The sequence below is a fragment of the Vigna umbellata genome, chromosome 3 (genome assembly GCF_029865625.1).
Source record: "Vigna umbellata cultivar VRB3 chromosome 3, Vumbellata_1.0, whole genome shotgun sequence".
NCBI lineage: Eukaryota > Viridiplantae > Streptophyta > Magnoliopsida > Fabales > Fabaceae > Vigna > Vigna umbellata.
Genome location: NC_142167.1, coordinates 31,969,252 through 31,983,996, shown reverse-complemented (window position 1 = coordinate 31,983,996; position 14,745 = coordinate 31,969,252). Strand labels below are relative to the sequence as shown.

Here is a 14,745-nt window from a genome sequence, read left to right as displayed (position 1 = left end):
AAGAAACGTGTGACTAGAAGAGGCAATATTGGGGAAGGTTCATTTATAATGAATGAAGAAGTTGGAAATCATGACATCAATCAAGAATACAATAGTGATGAATTGGATTCAAATGTAGCTAGTGATGAGGATGTGAGGTTGAAAAGGGGCAACTTTAAAAAGTATAGAAAAGATGATATAAACAAGAACTTCAAATTCGAATTGGGGTGGAGTTTTGTTCATTAAAGGAATTTAAAAATGCACTAATGGAACATAGTGTATTAAATGGAAAAGAGGTTAAGTTTGTCAAGAATGACCTGAACAGAGTAAGGGCAGTTTGTAAACAGAAATGTGGTTTTCTTATTATGGCTAGCAAGATAGGAGGCAACAAACATTTAGGGTCAAAACCTTGGTTGGACGACATTGTTGTGGAAGGGTTTTTGGAAACAAAAGTGCAAATGTCAACTGAATTGCACAAGTATTAGTAGACAGGTTTGTGAATGTGGCTAACATGACAGTCAACCAAATCATTGATGACATTAAGAACATCCTCACGACTACTGGTTGCACAACATCTAAGGTCCCAAGCTAGTACCAATTGAAGATTTATTCTAGCCAAACGTTTATTTTAATGTATTTTGTAAGTCACGGTCACCCACTTAGGGAACAATAGTAGTGGATACAGTGGTTGTTTTTAACATTTACCATCATATGTAATTGTAAGGGACCACTTACTGGTACTGCTATTACTTATCTTATTTAATAGTATAGGAGCACTTCATATTATATCCTGCTTGTTGTTGTATTCCATCTTTGCATTATGCCAAGTTAACTTTATTTATTCCAAGTTCAGATTTACAGATACTTTGCTTAGTCAATTTTAGCAGGCAAACTCACGTGGCATTTACTGATACTCTACTTTTTTCATTTACTTAGAGAACTATCTTTGATTCTCCAACGATTGATTTTGGTGATCAGTGAAGCTCCAACATTATACTGATAACATACAACATAAGTCCAGTAACACACGTAAATTGTTTTATGCTATAATATTCAGAAACAAAAGTCCAACAACAAAAGTCCAAGGATTCATTCATTTTAATTCAGATGTTATAATATTCAGATGTTTTATGCTGCCCAATCTTTTCTTTATTAACATACAACAAAAGTCCAGTAACAGTGGAATGTTAAAGGAAAAAAAAGTTAATCATCAAGTGCCAACACAAGTAAATTATTTGGAGAATTTAATCAAACAGAATTTGGAGACAAACTCAAGTACCTCATTTTATTCAACCATCATTCTTAATTACAATTCTTCTTCAACAAAAACATAATACAAAAGAAAATGGTTAACACCCAAGACAAAACAAACAACAACAACATCATTCTCCTAACTTTCTTCTCTTGTTCTAATTTCCTTTTCAGCTTGTCGTTCTTCTTCCTTAGATCCCGTACAAGTTTTTCATTTTCCAAACACATTTCAAGTTCTTCACGTTTTCTTTCAAAACTTCCTTCAATTTCAGAAAGTCCTTCATCATGTCATTCAAAGTAATTACAACTTGAATTACTCTGCAATCAAAATAACACACGATTAATACAAAATTCAGCACATGAAGTGAAAGATTTATACATCTATAAAATCACTTACTGCCTAATTTCTACATCTATAAAACAGTCTTCCTTTGTTCTTCACAGTAGTTGCCTTCAAAAGCAACAGTGTTTCACCACAACCACACAATTTAGATGGTAACCGTGAAGATGATTCACAGCTTTGCTACTTTCCCGAACCAATTGACCTTCGCATCCAACCATTTCCTCCACTCTCACCTTTCATTTCACTACAACAAAGAAATCCCTTCATCAACTTTTGTGCCGACCCAAACCCTATATCCCCAATCCTTATATTCACACAAAGAAGAGCAAAACAAAATGTATCAACTTACCTCCTCAAGAACACGAACTCCAACCTTCAGAGGTACCTCCTCAGCTTTCTTTGCCCCCAACTGCAGTGACAAAGAACAACTCAACTTCTTAAAATCTCATTTATAAGAGATGACGAAGTGCACTTCAACCAAATGCACACTTCACATACTTAATCTCCTTTCGAAACTTAAACACCCAACGTGGCAGAGAATGAAGAGGGTAGTTGGCATGAAACGTGGCCTCGCCGTTTGCCACATCTACTAAAAGTTAACGCCGTCCATTTTTAAGGACTAATACTAAGAGTTTCAAAACTATAAGAACTAAAAACCATCAAAGTTTCGAGTAGGGACTAAAACCAAAATCGTGTGATACTTAAGGGACGAAAAACATATTTAACTCTATTTCAGATTGTATAATCTACAATATATTTTAAATTTTTATATTATATAATCTACAATATATTTTTTAATTTCCTAAATGTATTATGAATTATGTAACTTAAAATGTATTTTTTAAATTATGCACTTTAAATATATATATATATATATATATATATATATATATATATATATTTAAAATATATTTTCAAATTACAAAATTAAAAAAATATAATTTAAAATATACTTTTAAATTTTAAAAAAAATTAACTATATAATTTCTAATATATTTTTGTATTTTACAATAATGTTTTATAGCTATAGACAATGTAGATGTTTTCATAAATGCAAAAGGAAGGTATTGAATTGGCTTTGTTTCAGATTCAAAGGAACCACGCGTACTAAGTCTGACCGTTCTTGTCACAGCATTATCCAGATTTTTCCTGCTTGAACACATTTTAAAGGCATGCTCCCGTAAATTAAAATTAATTCACATATAAATAAAGAAATAAACAAAAGAGTCTTAATAAAAAAAGATATTTTTTAAATAATAATCTCGTACAACAACGTGGTGATCATCTAATGAATCTCGTACAACAAGAAAGGGTCTATCTAGGTGGTTTTGTCATTTTTTCTAAATTTACGGTTCCTATATTGTTCTAACTCAAGAAAGAACAGCGTGGAAAATTATAGGGTAGTTTAATTAATGGATGTGAAATAAAGAATGATGTGTTGGTCCTGCATGTGGGAGGTACAATTATAATTGCTTTTGGTCCCAATTTCACAATATACCTTTTCTGTATGTTATGTTTATCTCTCGAAATACAATAAACATTGTATTGTGCAGTAATTTGGGAGGTGTAAAAATTGAAAGAAAGAGCATTGATTCTTATTGAAAATTGGTTGGGATGGAAGCACATGCATGGAACGGAGAAGAAGGGTCAAGATTCAACAAAGTCGGCACAAACTTCTCCATCGCAATCACTACACAACATCTAACTCTGCATAGTCTCGGCTTTAGACTATTTCATTTATTCATTCATGTGTCATCAATAAATGCATAAATATAATATCTTAATTATATTATACTTTCCACACTTCCTTTTACTTATTATTTTTATTTCGTCTTTCTTTTCCTTTTCTGTCTCCTCTTGTTAATTCTATTTCATGTATAAAACCTTACCAAAATTACTAACTTCAAATTTTTAATGTCATCAAAAAATATTATATTGTGATAAAAGTTAAAATAAGTAAGAATATAATTAAGATACTCAAATATAAGGTAATTTTATTTTTTATAATTGTGGTTGCTTAGAGAAATTACGTATTAAAAATAGATAATTTACTTCTTTTTTCGTCATAGAACGGAAGGCAAATAGAATGTCTCAGATTATACTTTTTGTAATATGAGAAATTTTAGAATTTGAATAATTGTGCATATTTTAAAGTTTATATTCATTTTACAAAGAAAAATAACATTCTAATTTCAACACTCGTTATTTTCCATCCACACAATATGTTACACGGCTAAGTTTACGCCATAATACTTTTGTTCACTTAACTTATTTTATAAGTTTTTTAAACGAGTTCATCCACCATTTTTTCTTCTTTCAATATAATAAGTAAAATTGACATTGTTTCGAGACGAGGTTGAGTCACTTCAAACACCTGCACAATTTTTTCTTCGTCCGTCCGGTAACAACTTCCTGTCTTCATTTTCACTCCATCGTCTGGAGGTGTACCTGCCAAAGATTCTTCGACGCTTAAGTCATGAACGGCTCGTACGAAAGTTTAGAGTAATGGTATTAAATGCACAGTAAATGTGATCACCTACCTCTTACCTTTGACCTATATTTATAGTTTTTGGCATGAACTTGAGATTAGTAAAATCTTAATCTCGACCCAATCTCAGCCCAATATCCCTAACTACCATTTACCTTAACCCTTGTAGAGAAAAATTGTTTATTGAATTAGGTCAGACGTCCCTGATGATGTTCGTTCAGTCTTACCTGCTGGTCTAGCCGTTCCCTCACTGCTTGATTGCTTCCTCTTCTCCAGAGTCGTTCGGTTTGCTCGGTGTGAGATAGTGTAGGGTCGTCTGGTACACAGGCCCCCCAAGCCCTAGACAACGTAGTTGGCATTGGGTTTTGTTGAGACCCAACCAGCAAGTTTTTTGAAATATCACTTGGCGGGAAAAACACATGTCGCAAGCTCGTGTAACCTTTTTCTTAGATAGTGATAAAGTCATTTAATCAAGGTCGTTGATTGTGGGAGATTTCAACGGTTTGGATGGGTTGAATGGTTTCAAAAAAATTTCTATAAATAAGGGGATTGGTGTCCCATCATTTTCAGCTTCTTGGATTTCCACCTGATTAATGATGTTCCATAGAACACATTAAAACCAGTCACAGACCTTCTAGTGTTAGAGTAAGCAGTCCAATCAAAATCACTAAAAGCCTTGAGAGCATGTTTAGTGTTGGATGGAAAGAATAATCCTTGTCCTGGATTGTTCTTGATATATCTCAAGATCCTTATTGCTGCTACATAGTGATCTTCCAAAGGATTGGAAAGAAATTAACTAAGAACACTAACAGCGAAACATAAATCTGGTCTTGTGTTGGTTAGATATAGTAACCTGCCAAGAAGTCTTCTATAGGTATGCACATCTGAATATGGTTTTCCTTCTAACTTGAAAAATTTTGTGCCTGGCTATGTGGAAGTAGAAACAGGTTGACATCCCAACAATACTAACAATACTGCATCTTCTAGTAACTCTAGAGCATACTTCCTTTGTGACAAATTAATGCCCTATTGAGATCTTGCAATTTCTAAGCCCATAAAATACTTGAGTTGGCCTAGGTCTTTAATCTTGAACTTTGCATTCAATAGAGCCTTCACAGTTTGGATTTCCTGTATGTCATCACCTGCCAAGACTATATCATCTACATAAACAAAATCTGATTTTGATTGTATGTAGCCCAAAGAAGGTAAAGTAGTGGTCAACTTGTAATTCCATTGTCAAGAGGTTTGTTTGAGTCCATATAAAGACTTCAACAACTTGCAAACTTGCCCTGGTTTTTCTGTTTTGTAGCCAAGAGGAAGAGACATGTATACTTCTTCATCTAAATCCCCATGTAAAAAGATATTATTTACATCTAGTTGATGTAAATACCAATGTTTGGAAGTTGCTAAAGCCAGAACCAATTTTACTATTGTGAGTTTGACAACTGGTGAAAAAGTTTCAAAGTAATCTAAGCCTTGTTGTTGTGTGTAGCCTTTAGCTACTAACCTTGCCTTATATCGTTTAATACTCCTATCAGCATGCATCTTTATTTTGTATACCCATTTACATCTCATAGGTTGCTTTCCATAAGGCAGATCAGTTAAAACCCAAGTTTTGGTATTTTATAAAGCTGCAATTTCTTGATCCATGACATTTCTCCAACAATCATGTTTGATGGCTTGATTATAGGTTTTAAGTTCACTAACTTGGGAAAGATTAAGGACATATGATTTGTGAAGAGATGATAATGCATCATATGAGAGATATGAAAAGATAGGATATAAGGTACCTGTGGATGACTGAGTGGCGGAAGAAGTAGATAACATGTTGCAATGATAGCCCTGCAGATAAGATGATTTATGTTTTGGCCTGATTGATTTCCTTTGTGGAGTAGTAGTGATAGGTTCAACATAAACGGGTTGAGAAGAAAAAATAACAAGGTCGGGAACAATAGAAGGAAGAGATGTAGGTGGTAAAGAAGGTTAATCAGTAACTTCTGAGAAAAGAGGTGATGAAGATGAAATAATTTTGGTGACAAAATCCAAGGAATTTTGTGTATCAATAGGTGAGTGGTTGTCACTAATAAGAAAAGAAAATACGATTTCATAAAATACTACATTCCTTGATAGAAAACATTCCCTAAAGTTGAAATCTAACAAAAGGTAGCCTTTCACTTATGTTTTAAAACCAAGTAAAACATATTTTCGTGCATGAGGTTGAAATTTTGTTCTATGAGCTTGAAGAGTTGAAGCATAGCAAAGTGAGCCAAAAACTCGTAAGTAAGTAATGTCAGGTTTAACATTGTGTAACAGCTGAGATGGAGAAAAATATGTCAAAACTTTGGAAGGTAAAATATTAATGAGTTGCACAGCATAACGAACATCAAAAGACCAGAAAATTATGAGCAAATGGGATTGAAACACTAAAGATCTAGCAACATTGAGAATGTGTTGATGTTTTCTCTCAACGAATCCATTTTGTTGAGGTGTTTCAACACAAGATTGTATCCCTTTTTTCCTATAAAAATATGTCATTGCAAACTCATTACCATTATCTGATCTAACAGCTTTTACATCAATGCAAAATTGTGTTTTTATATAAGAAACAAAGCCAATAAGTTGTGATCTTGTATTTGATTTACTTTCCATCAATTTAATCCATGTGTATCTAGACATATCATCCACTATAGTTAAGAAATATTTGAAACCATTAACAGAAGAAGTACAATAGGGCTCCCAAAGATCAACATGAATTAAATCAAAAAGAGTTTTTGACGCAGTAGTACTTAATTGAAAAGACAATTTTCTTTGCTTAGAATAGTGACAAGTATCACAATGAGTGTATTTTGTATTAGGTAAAGTGGCATACATGTTGTGTAATTTGATATAACAAGAAGAAGAATGCCCTAGTCTAGAGTGCCAAATATCTATAGAGTTATGTCTTATTGTAGAACAAGCAATAGAATTCTCAGGAGTAATAGTAGCTGGTGAACCAATGGGTGTGAATGTAGGAACTATCATGATATACAAGCCATCTCTTTCTTCAGCTTTCCTAATCATCTGCAGGGTTGACTTGTCCTGTATTGCACATGAAAATTCAGCAATGGTAATTTTACAAGATAGAGATTTAGTTAACTTTGTGACCGAAATAAGATTGACTGAAAAATTAGGAACAAACAAGACATTATGTAAAATAAGGTGAGGGCTGAGAGAAATTGTGCCAGAAAAATGAGCAAATGAAGAGTTCTTGTTGGGTAGTGATATTGTAATTGGTGAGATTCTATGATAAGAAATAAAATGAGACAAAGAACTGGATATATGATCAGTAGCACCTGTGTCTAGAATCCATTGGGAATAGATATTACCTTGATCCTGAGAAGAAGTGGAAACATTATGAGAACTCACTAGATCGGTAGAATGTGTGACTGTGGGATTAGATTGAGGAAGAAGTGACAATAGACCATGAATTTGCTCTTGAGAAAGTCCGAGAGTTGAGGAATGTGACTGTGCCTGAGAATTATTAGAAGAAGGAACAACTGCAGAAGCCATTGAATTTCACAACCTCAAATTGGAAACAAATTTCACAACCTTAAATTGGACAAAAATTTCACAACCCGAATCTCTGGAAACTCCTCCAAATTCCTCAAAAATCAATCTAAGACTACGAGTGATTAAATTACCCAATTATTTCTCTTTGAAAACCCTAGAAAGCAAAGTCAAAACATGAAACATAACGATGCGAGAGTAACAGAGGGAGTAGCCATAAAAGGAGAAGAAATTGTAGGAAAGCCAAGAACGAAAGGTAAAAGATGGAGATATTGGTAGTGACAAAATTGGTTGCGGAAGAACGTGATCAAGAATTAATTTTCTTCTGATATCATGTTATGAGAAAAGAAAAGATGAAAATTGTATATCTTATTTAATGATAAGGAGAGAATACAACTTATATATATATAATTATTTAAAACAATATAAAAACAGAATATAAATATAGAGACAAAACATAAATATATCAACATAAAAAAAAATTAAATTCAATATTCTGCTTCGCATGACATCCGCTAATATTTAACAAAAATATATTAATATTTAACATGTAATTTTTCTAGTAAAACGAACATACCTTCATACATTACACATTTTATAAATCATTATTACCTTTTGTTTATAGTATTTTTAAATATTTGATTTTTAGTTTTACTTTCAATAAATATTTTAGTTTTAACTTTAATCTAAACAATACTATCTTTTCTAGTTTTTACAAATAAAAGCTCTTTTTTAATCACTATAAGATTATTTCCGATTTTAGCTTCTGGTAACCTATTATGTGAACATATCAATTTTGATGACGTTAATATATATGAAGTTCATAACTTACCATCATGTAATGACATTAGTCAAAGACAGGTTAAAAACTAAAACAAATTAAAATAAGACAGAGTCGTCATCCATGAGTTATTATTATTATTACAATCATAATAATAATAATTATTATTATTATATATATATATATATATATATATATATATATATATATATATATATATATATATATATATATATAGATAGATAGATATATATATCAATCATATCATAGCATTGATATCTTGGTTTGTTCTGATATCACTATCAATCCATTTTTTGCGGATCAGGGACTTTCCTAGCTATTAATATGCACTGTTTATTCCTATTCTACTCCATAACACATGTCATTTTCTATTTCCCTTTCATCATTCCATTTCATTTCTATTTCACACTGATATGCTTGAGTGGAATATTATGTTAATTTAAAATACAAATCTTGACTTTTTTAAAATTATTATCGATGAACACGATTTATAAAGATTTTACAACTATTAAAAGAAAGGACAAAAATGTTTCTGTTGGGTGCTCAGTAATTTAATCACCAATGATGTCCCTTTTGAGTTCTTTCAGTATAATACCTTAATGAAAGAATTTATTAAATTTTAATATTGGTTTTATTATATATTTTGTATATATGATTTTAATACTTCTATTTTTTTCACAAATATTTAAACTTAGTGTTTTAACAATACAAAATGTTTGAACCCTCAAGGCTGAGCCATAATAATACTCAAATTGGTGTAGTTTGGAGAATTAACGTTTGCATATTTTTCCCTTTTCGTTTTCGTTGAACATGTACCAAAATAAATGTGTCGTGATATTTGGTACAACATGGTTACATGAAAAAAATTTAAGGGTTAAATATATTTTTAGTCCCTCAACTATCAAGCAAATTTGTTTTTAGTCTCTCTTTTAAAGTAAGATACATTTTAGTCCTCCTCCTTAAGGAAACCTAAATTTTTGGTCCTCCAAAACTAACACCATTAAAAATCAGCTGATGTGGCTAACGTCTGTGCACGTGTGTTCACAGCTCTACTTCCTATCTCTTGCTACGTTGGTATTTTTTAATGCAAAGTGAGAATATTGGTTTATTAGGTTGATTGGTAAAGTTTGCTTCAAAGTGTATTGTGAAGGGTGAAGAGCGAAGACGAGAACGCCATTTAAGGTGGAAAGGAGGTTGAAGAGCAAAAGGTTAGATTTGATGTTCTTGAACATTGGTGTAGTTAGTAACGTAAGTTCATATTTCTCTTTGGTGTGAATAAATTGATGGATTTTTCGAATTAGGTTTTGGGTTGGGACTAAAGGGTTCTTTCTTGATTAACTTTCGAAGGGAAATGAAAGCTCACAGTGGAGGAATTGGTTGCACGTGAAGGAGCATTGGTTCAGGAAAGTCCCAAACATCTGGATCCTCCTCTCACTTAACTTCAAAAATGTGTAGTTGTGGGGAAAGATTGTTGGTGTTGAAGGCAACTACATTGAAGAACAAAGGGAGACTATTTTATAGATGTAGAAATTGGGCAGTAAGTGAGAAAAAATGCTTTACTTATTGTGATGAAGTTTGTATTACTGATTTGTAATTTCTTTTGCAGAGTAATGGAAGCTGTAACTACTTTGAATGGGTTGATGAAGGACATAATGAAATTGAACGAAGCTTACAATGGAAGAGTGAAGAAGTTGAAGTTTGTGTGGAAAAGACTGTATTGGATCTAAGGAAGAAGAAGGATAAGTTGAAGAGGAAATTAGAGGAGGAGAGGAAAAATTTCAAAATGTTGTTGGTGTTCTTTGTATTGTCATGGGCATTGACAGTGATGTTATGTATTATGTTTGTTTTGAAGATAAATTGTAATTAGATTCGTAGCAGATAAATTTAGTAGAACTTTGAAGTTGAGTTATGGCATTATGTTTGTGTTATGTTAATTTGTATGAAGAATATTGGTGTGATTTGAAATAGAATGAGTTTAAACATATAATTGGTGTTGTATCAATAAAGATGCAATTAAGCAATGCACTAAAGATGCAAAATGTAAATGGTAGAGGAGACTATGCTATCAAATGAAATAAATATGCAAGCTATCATATGCAAGCTATCATATGCAAGCTATCAAATGAAAATGAAAATGAAAATCAACATTTTTAAGCTGCTGGAATAGCAGAAAATACAACTGGTAGAAGCTGCTGATACAGAATGCATCAAACCAGAATGAACAGTACATGTAACACAGATTCAGCAGCTTTTTCATAATGAACACTAAAAATTTGACTTGTCAAACCTCTCATTCCTTCACAATAGGCAATTGTACCACTGAATCTTAAGCTGATATCTCAAAATAGATTGTGGACACTAAAATTAAGTGTAGGAAAACATTTTAAATCTGAGAAAGACACTAGAAGCAAAAATATAAGATGTTGAAGTATGAGTGATTTTTATCTCAGACTGCAACTGCTTTTGAACAAAGTGGCAGCAAATTTCAGTATTTCAAGTATTTGAAGTTAAAGAGAGGTGTATGGACTGTGATGTATAAGAAATCAGCAATAAAAGTAACAAGTATTGGTCATTGTAGTGGTCCCTGAACAATAAAAGTGAACATTGCATTGAATAAGAAAAAGTGGACAATAAAAGTGAACATTGCATGTGCTACTACAAGACAAAGAAGTGGTCCAAAAAACTGTACCCACTACAAATGGTCTGCCTAAGTGGGGCAAATTCAGTACATTAAATACTTCTTTAAAAAAAGTCACATGCCTACACTACAATTTCAATTGCTACTTGCTTGAGACCCTATAATTTGTGCAGCCAGCCTTCCAGATGATCTTCTTCCCCCCTCACGCATACTTGCCTCCCCTGCACCTGTGCTAGCTCCCTTTGTTGATCTTGTTGGAACTTGTGATATTGATGCAGCTCCTGCATCTATGCCACCTCCCCTTGCTGATCTTCTGGGACCTTGTGAGCTTGATGCAGCCCCTCCATGTGTTGCAGCTACCCCCCCTGACGGTCCAGCACTTGAAGTTTGTCTTCTTGATGTTCCTCCAAATGATCTTCCAGTTGTTGCAGATGCTACCCTTGTCTTCTATGAAACATGTAAGGTAGTTAGAAATAACATACTTCTATGACCTTGAAAATGTAAATAACCGAGGATGAATAATTACCTTGCTTGTCTGCCCCTTTTTACAACTTCTTACATTGTGTCCATATTGATTGCACCCACTACACTTCATACCAATATTTTTCTTGGACAACTTTGAATGGCTCTCATATTCATCAGCTTCTCTTCTTCTTAATTTTTTTGGCCTCCCAGGAGGTGTTTTGTAAATGGGTGGTAGTAGTGGTGCATAGTCAGATGTAGGCCAAAGTTGTTGTCCATTGATAGAAATTATAATAGGTGCATAACAAGTTTGATAGACATCTTTCTTGTAATAAGGATGAACATATTGTTCTGGATTTTCTAATTTGAAATGAATGGCAGCAACAGCATGTCTACAAGGTATTCCTACTAAATCCCAAAAATAACAAGTACAAGTGTGATTACTTAGATCAACTACAAACTTGTCCATTGTAAAGCCATGAGTAACTTCAAATTGTGAACCCCCTGCCTAAACTGGAAGCCAATTCCCACTCTTTTCAACTTCCCTATCCAACCTCTGTCTCGGTTTAGGCATAACATCACCAGGATATGTGTTAGCTTTTTCTCTAAGGGTTGCAAACCTACTCATTATGTATGACCTAATCCATTCCATCATTGTAATTATTGGTTTGTCTCTTGCTAGTAAAATGGTACTATTAAATGACTCAGACAAGTTATTGATCAACACATCACATCTAGGATAAGCACTAAAAACATATTTACACCAAGATTTAGTTGGTATAGTCATTAACCAATTATAAGCATCAAGATTCACATTCTTTAACTCACCCGTTTTTTTTCCCATTCCTGAATGTATATTGCCTTGGCAGCCCCTATCATAAGGTCTCTAATGAGCAGGCCTCCACTAAATTTCTTCTTGTAGTTATTGTACAAATGGCGTAAACACAGCCTGTGCTCCACCCCATTCAAGATATCATAAAAAACTGTCATTAATCCCTGCAAGCAGCAGTGTCATTACATCATCCATTACTACATAATCAAATGAAAATTCAAACGAAAGTGAAATAGAATGTGTCAAAAACCAAACAGGAGTTTACCTTTTGCTGATCAGAAATAAAGATCCACCTTTGACAATCTATGTCCCCAATATCATCAAGCAACAGTGTCAAAAACCACCTCCATGTGTCTTTACATTCATTTTCTACCACAACAAAAGCTAGTGGGAAATATTGGTCATTAGGGTCTCTTCCTACTGCCACTAACAACTGACCTCCATATGTTGTCTTCAAATGACAACCATCTACCCCTATGAATGGCCTGCAACTACCTAAAAAACCCTGCTTACAACCATCTAAACACATGTAAAATGACCCAAACCTTGGTGCCAAGGTGGGTTGGGGTTGATTGACCTTAATCTTGAAGGTTCCAGCCTTCACTCTTAACAACTCAGCCATATAATCATAAAGACGACCATATTGTCGTTCTCCATCACCCACTAAAGAATCCATTGGAATTTGCTTAGCTCTTCCCGCCTTCCAATGTGTTATTCCAACACTATATGATTTTTTTATTTCATCTATGATTTGGATCACTATCATGCCTCCTACATTCATAAATCTGTCAACCAATACTTGTGCAATCCATTGTACACTTGCACTTTTGTTACCAAAAACCCTTCCACATTTGTGCCCAACTAGAGTTTTCACTCTAAAGGTTTGCCTACCTCTTACCTTGCTAGCCATAATTAGAAAACCACATCCCTTCTTACAAACTGCCCTCACTCTCTTCAAATCATTCTTCACTAACTTCACTTCTTTTCCATTCAAAACGGTATGCTCCTTTAGCGCACTCTTAAAATCTTTCAAATCCTTAAACTTCATTCCCAATTTAAATTTGAACCCCTTGGTCATATCTTCTCCTTTATACTTTACAAACTGCCTCTTATTCTCAATCACATCCTCATCACTATCTACATTTGAAGACAACTCATCTGTATTGTAATCTTCATTTATCTCATGTTGTCCAACTTCTTCGTTAATCAAAAGGACCCCTCACTATCTTGGATTTTGCTCCTAACAGTTTTCTTTTTCTTTTTCATTCTCTTCCACCTATCTAAAACAGGATTAATATTTCTTCTCTCTTCCTCCACCCTCTCATTCTCCATCCCAAACCCATCATCATCATTTGGCATTCTTTCCTTTTCACTGTCATCAACATTTTCCACCACTTCCCCCTCAACGACATTGCCCTCTTCCTCTTGTTCTTCCTCTTCCTCACCCATCTCTACATTATCTCCATTAACATTCCCCTCTTCCTCACCCATCTCTACATTATCTCCATTAACATTCCCCTCTTCCTCTTCGTCATCCATTAGGAAGTCTTCTACTTCCACATTTCCCTCCACCCCACCAACATAAACATCTTCTTCACCTTCTTCAACAACATAAGCATGTTGATCATCCACAATAACCTCTTCCTCCATCTCCTCTACGTGTACTTCATCTGTCTCTTCACCAAAACTAAGGAAGTTAACTTCAACTGGCTGACTGGGTTGAAGATGTTGGACATAGATTTCAACCTCATCGTTATGTGCCTCTGCATAGTTAGCCAACAACATTGCTTCATTGTCATCTATGAGAATTCTGAGGTTGTTCATGGACTTTTGTTTCGACCCCTTCCACCAGAGCTTGAACTCTCCATCATACTTGAATTCTCTAACAAATCCCACTGCTTCAAAGTATGACCACATGTCGGCATCAATTCCTTTTATAATATGTATTTCTCCTCCGACATACTCTACTTCCTTATTCTTCATGAACTTCCCCATGTGATGCACAGAAACATCAAAAACCATTTCTTCCTACATGGTAAAATAAAAAATTTACACAAAATGCACAACAAACATGCCACAATAAACCAAAACTAGATAATTACCTTCTTCTTCGAATCGCCTTTCTTTGACACACGAACTGGAACCACAGCAATAGCGAAAGCAAATGCAAATTCAGAGAACGAACACGAACCCTAACTATTTTGAAGACAATTGTTACTAATTTTAAGTGTAAGAACCCCAATTTCATTCGCGTATATAAAAATCCCTAATTTTCTAAGTACAACAACCCTAATTTCATTCGCGTCAAAAATCCAATTAACACATGTCATCAAACAATTAAACACACGTGGCAAGAGATAAGAAGCAGAGCTGTCAACACACGTGCACAGACGTTAGCCACATC

At 33.8% G+C, this 14,745-nt stretch overlaps 2 pseudogenes; both read right to left on the bottom strand.

Annotated features, from left to right (window-relative positions):
* Positions 1 to 11,182: 11,182 nt before the first annotated feature.
* On the bottom strand, positions 11,183 to 12,499 carry LOC148202252 (uncharacterized; annotated as a pseudogene).
* Positions 12,500 to 12,558: 59 nt separating this feature from the next.
* On the bottom strand, positions 12,559 to 14,363 carry LOC148202251 (uncharacterized; annotated as a pseudogene).
* Positions 14,364 to 14,745: the final 382 nt, after the last annotated feature.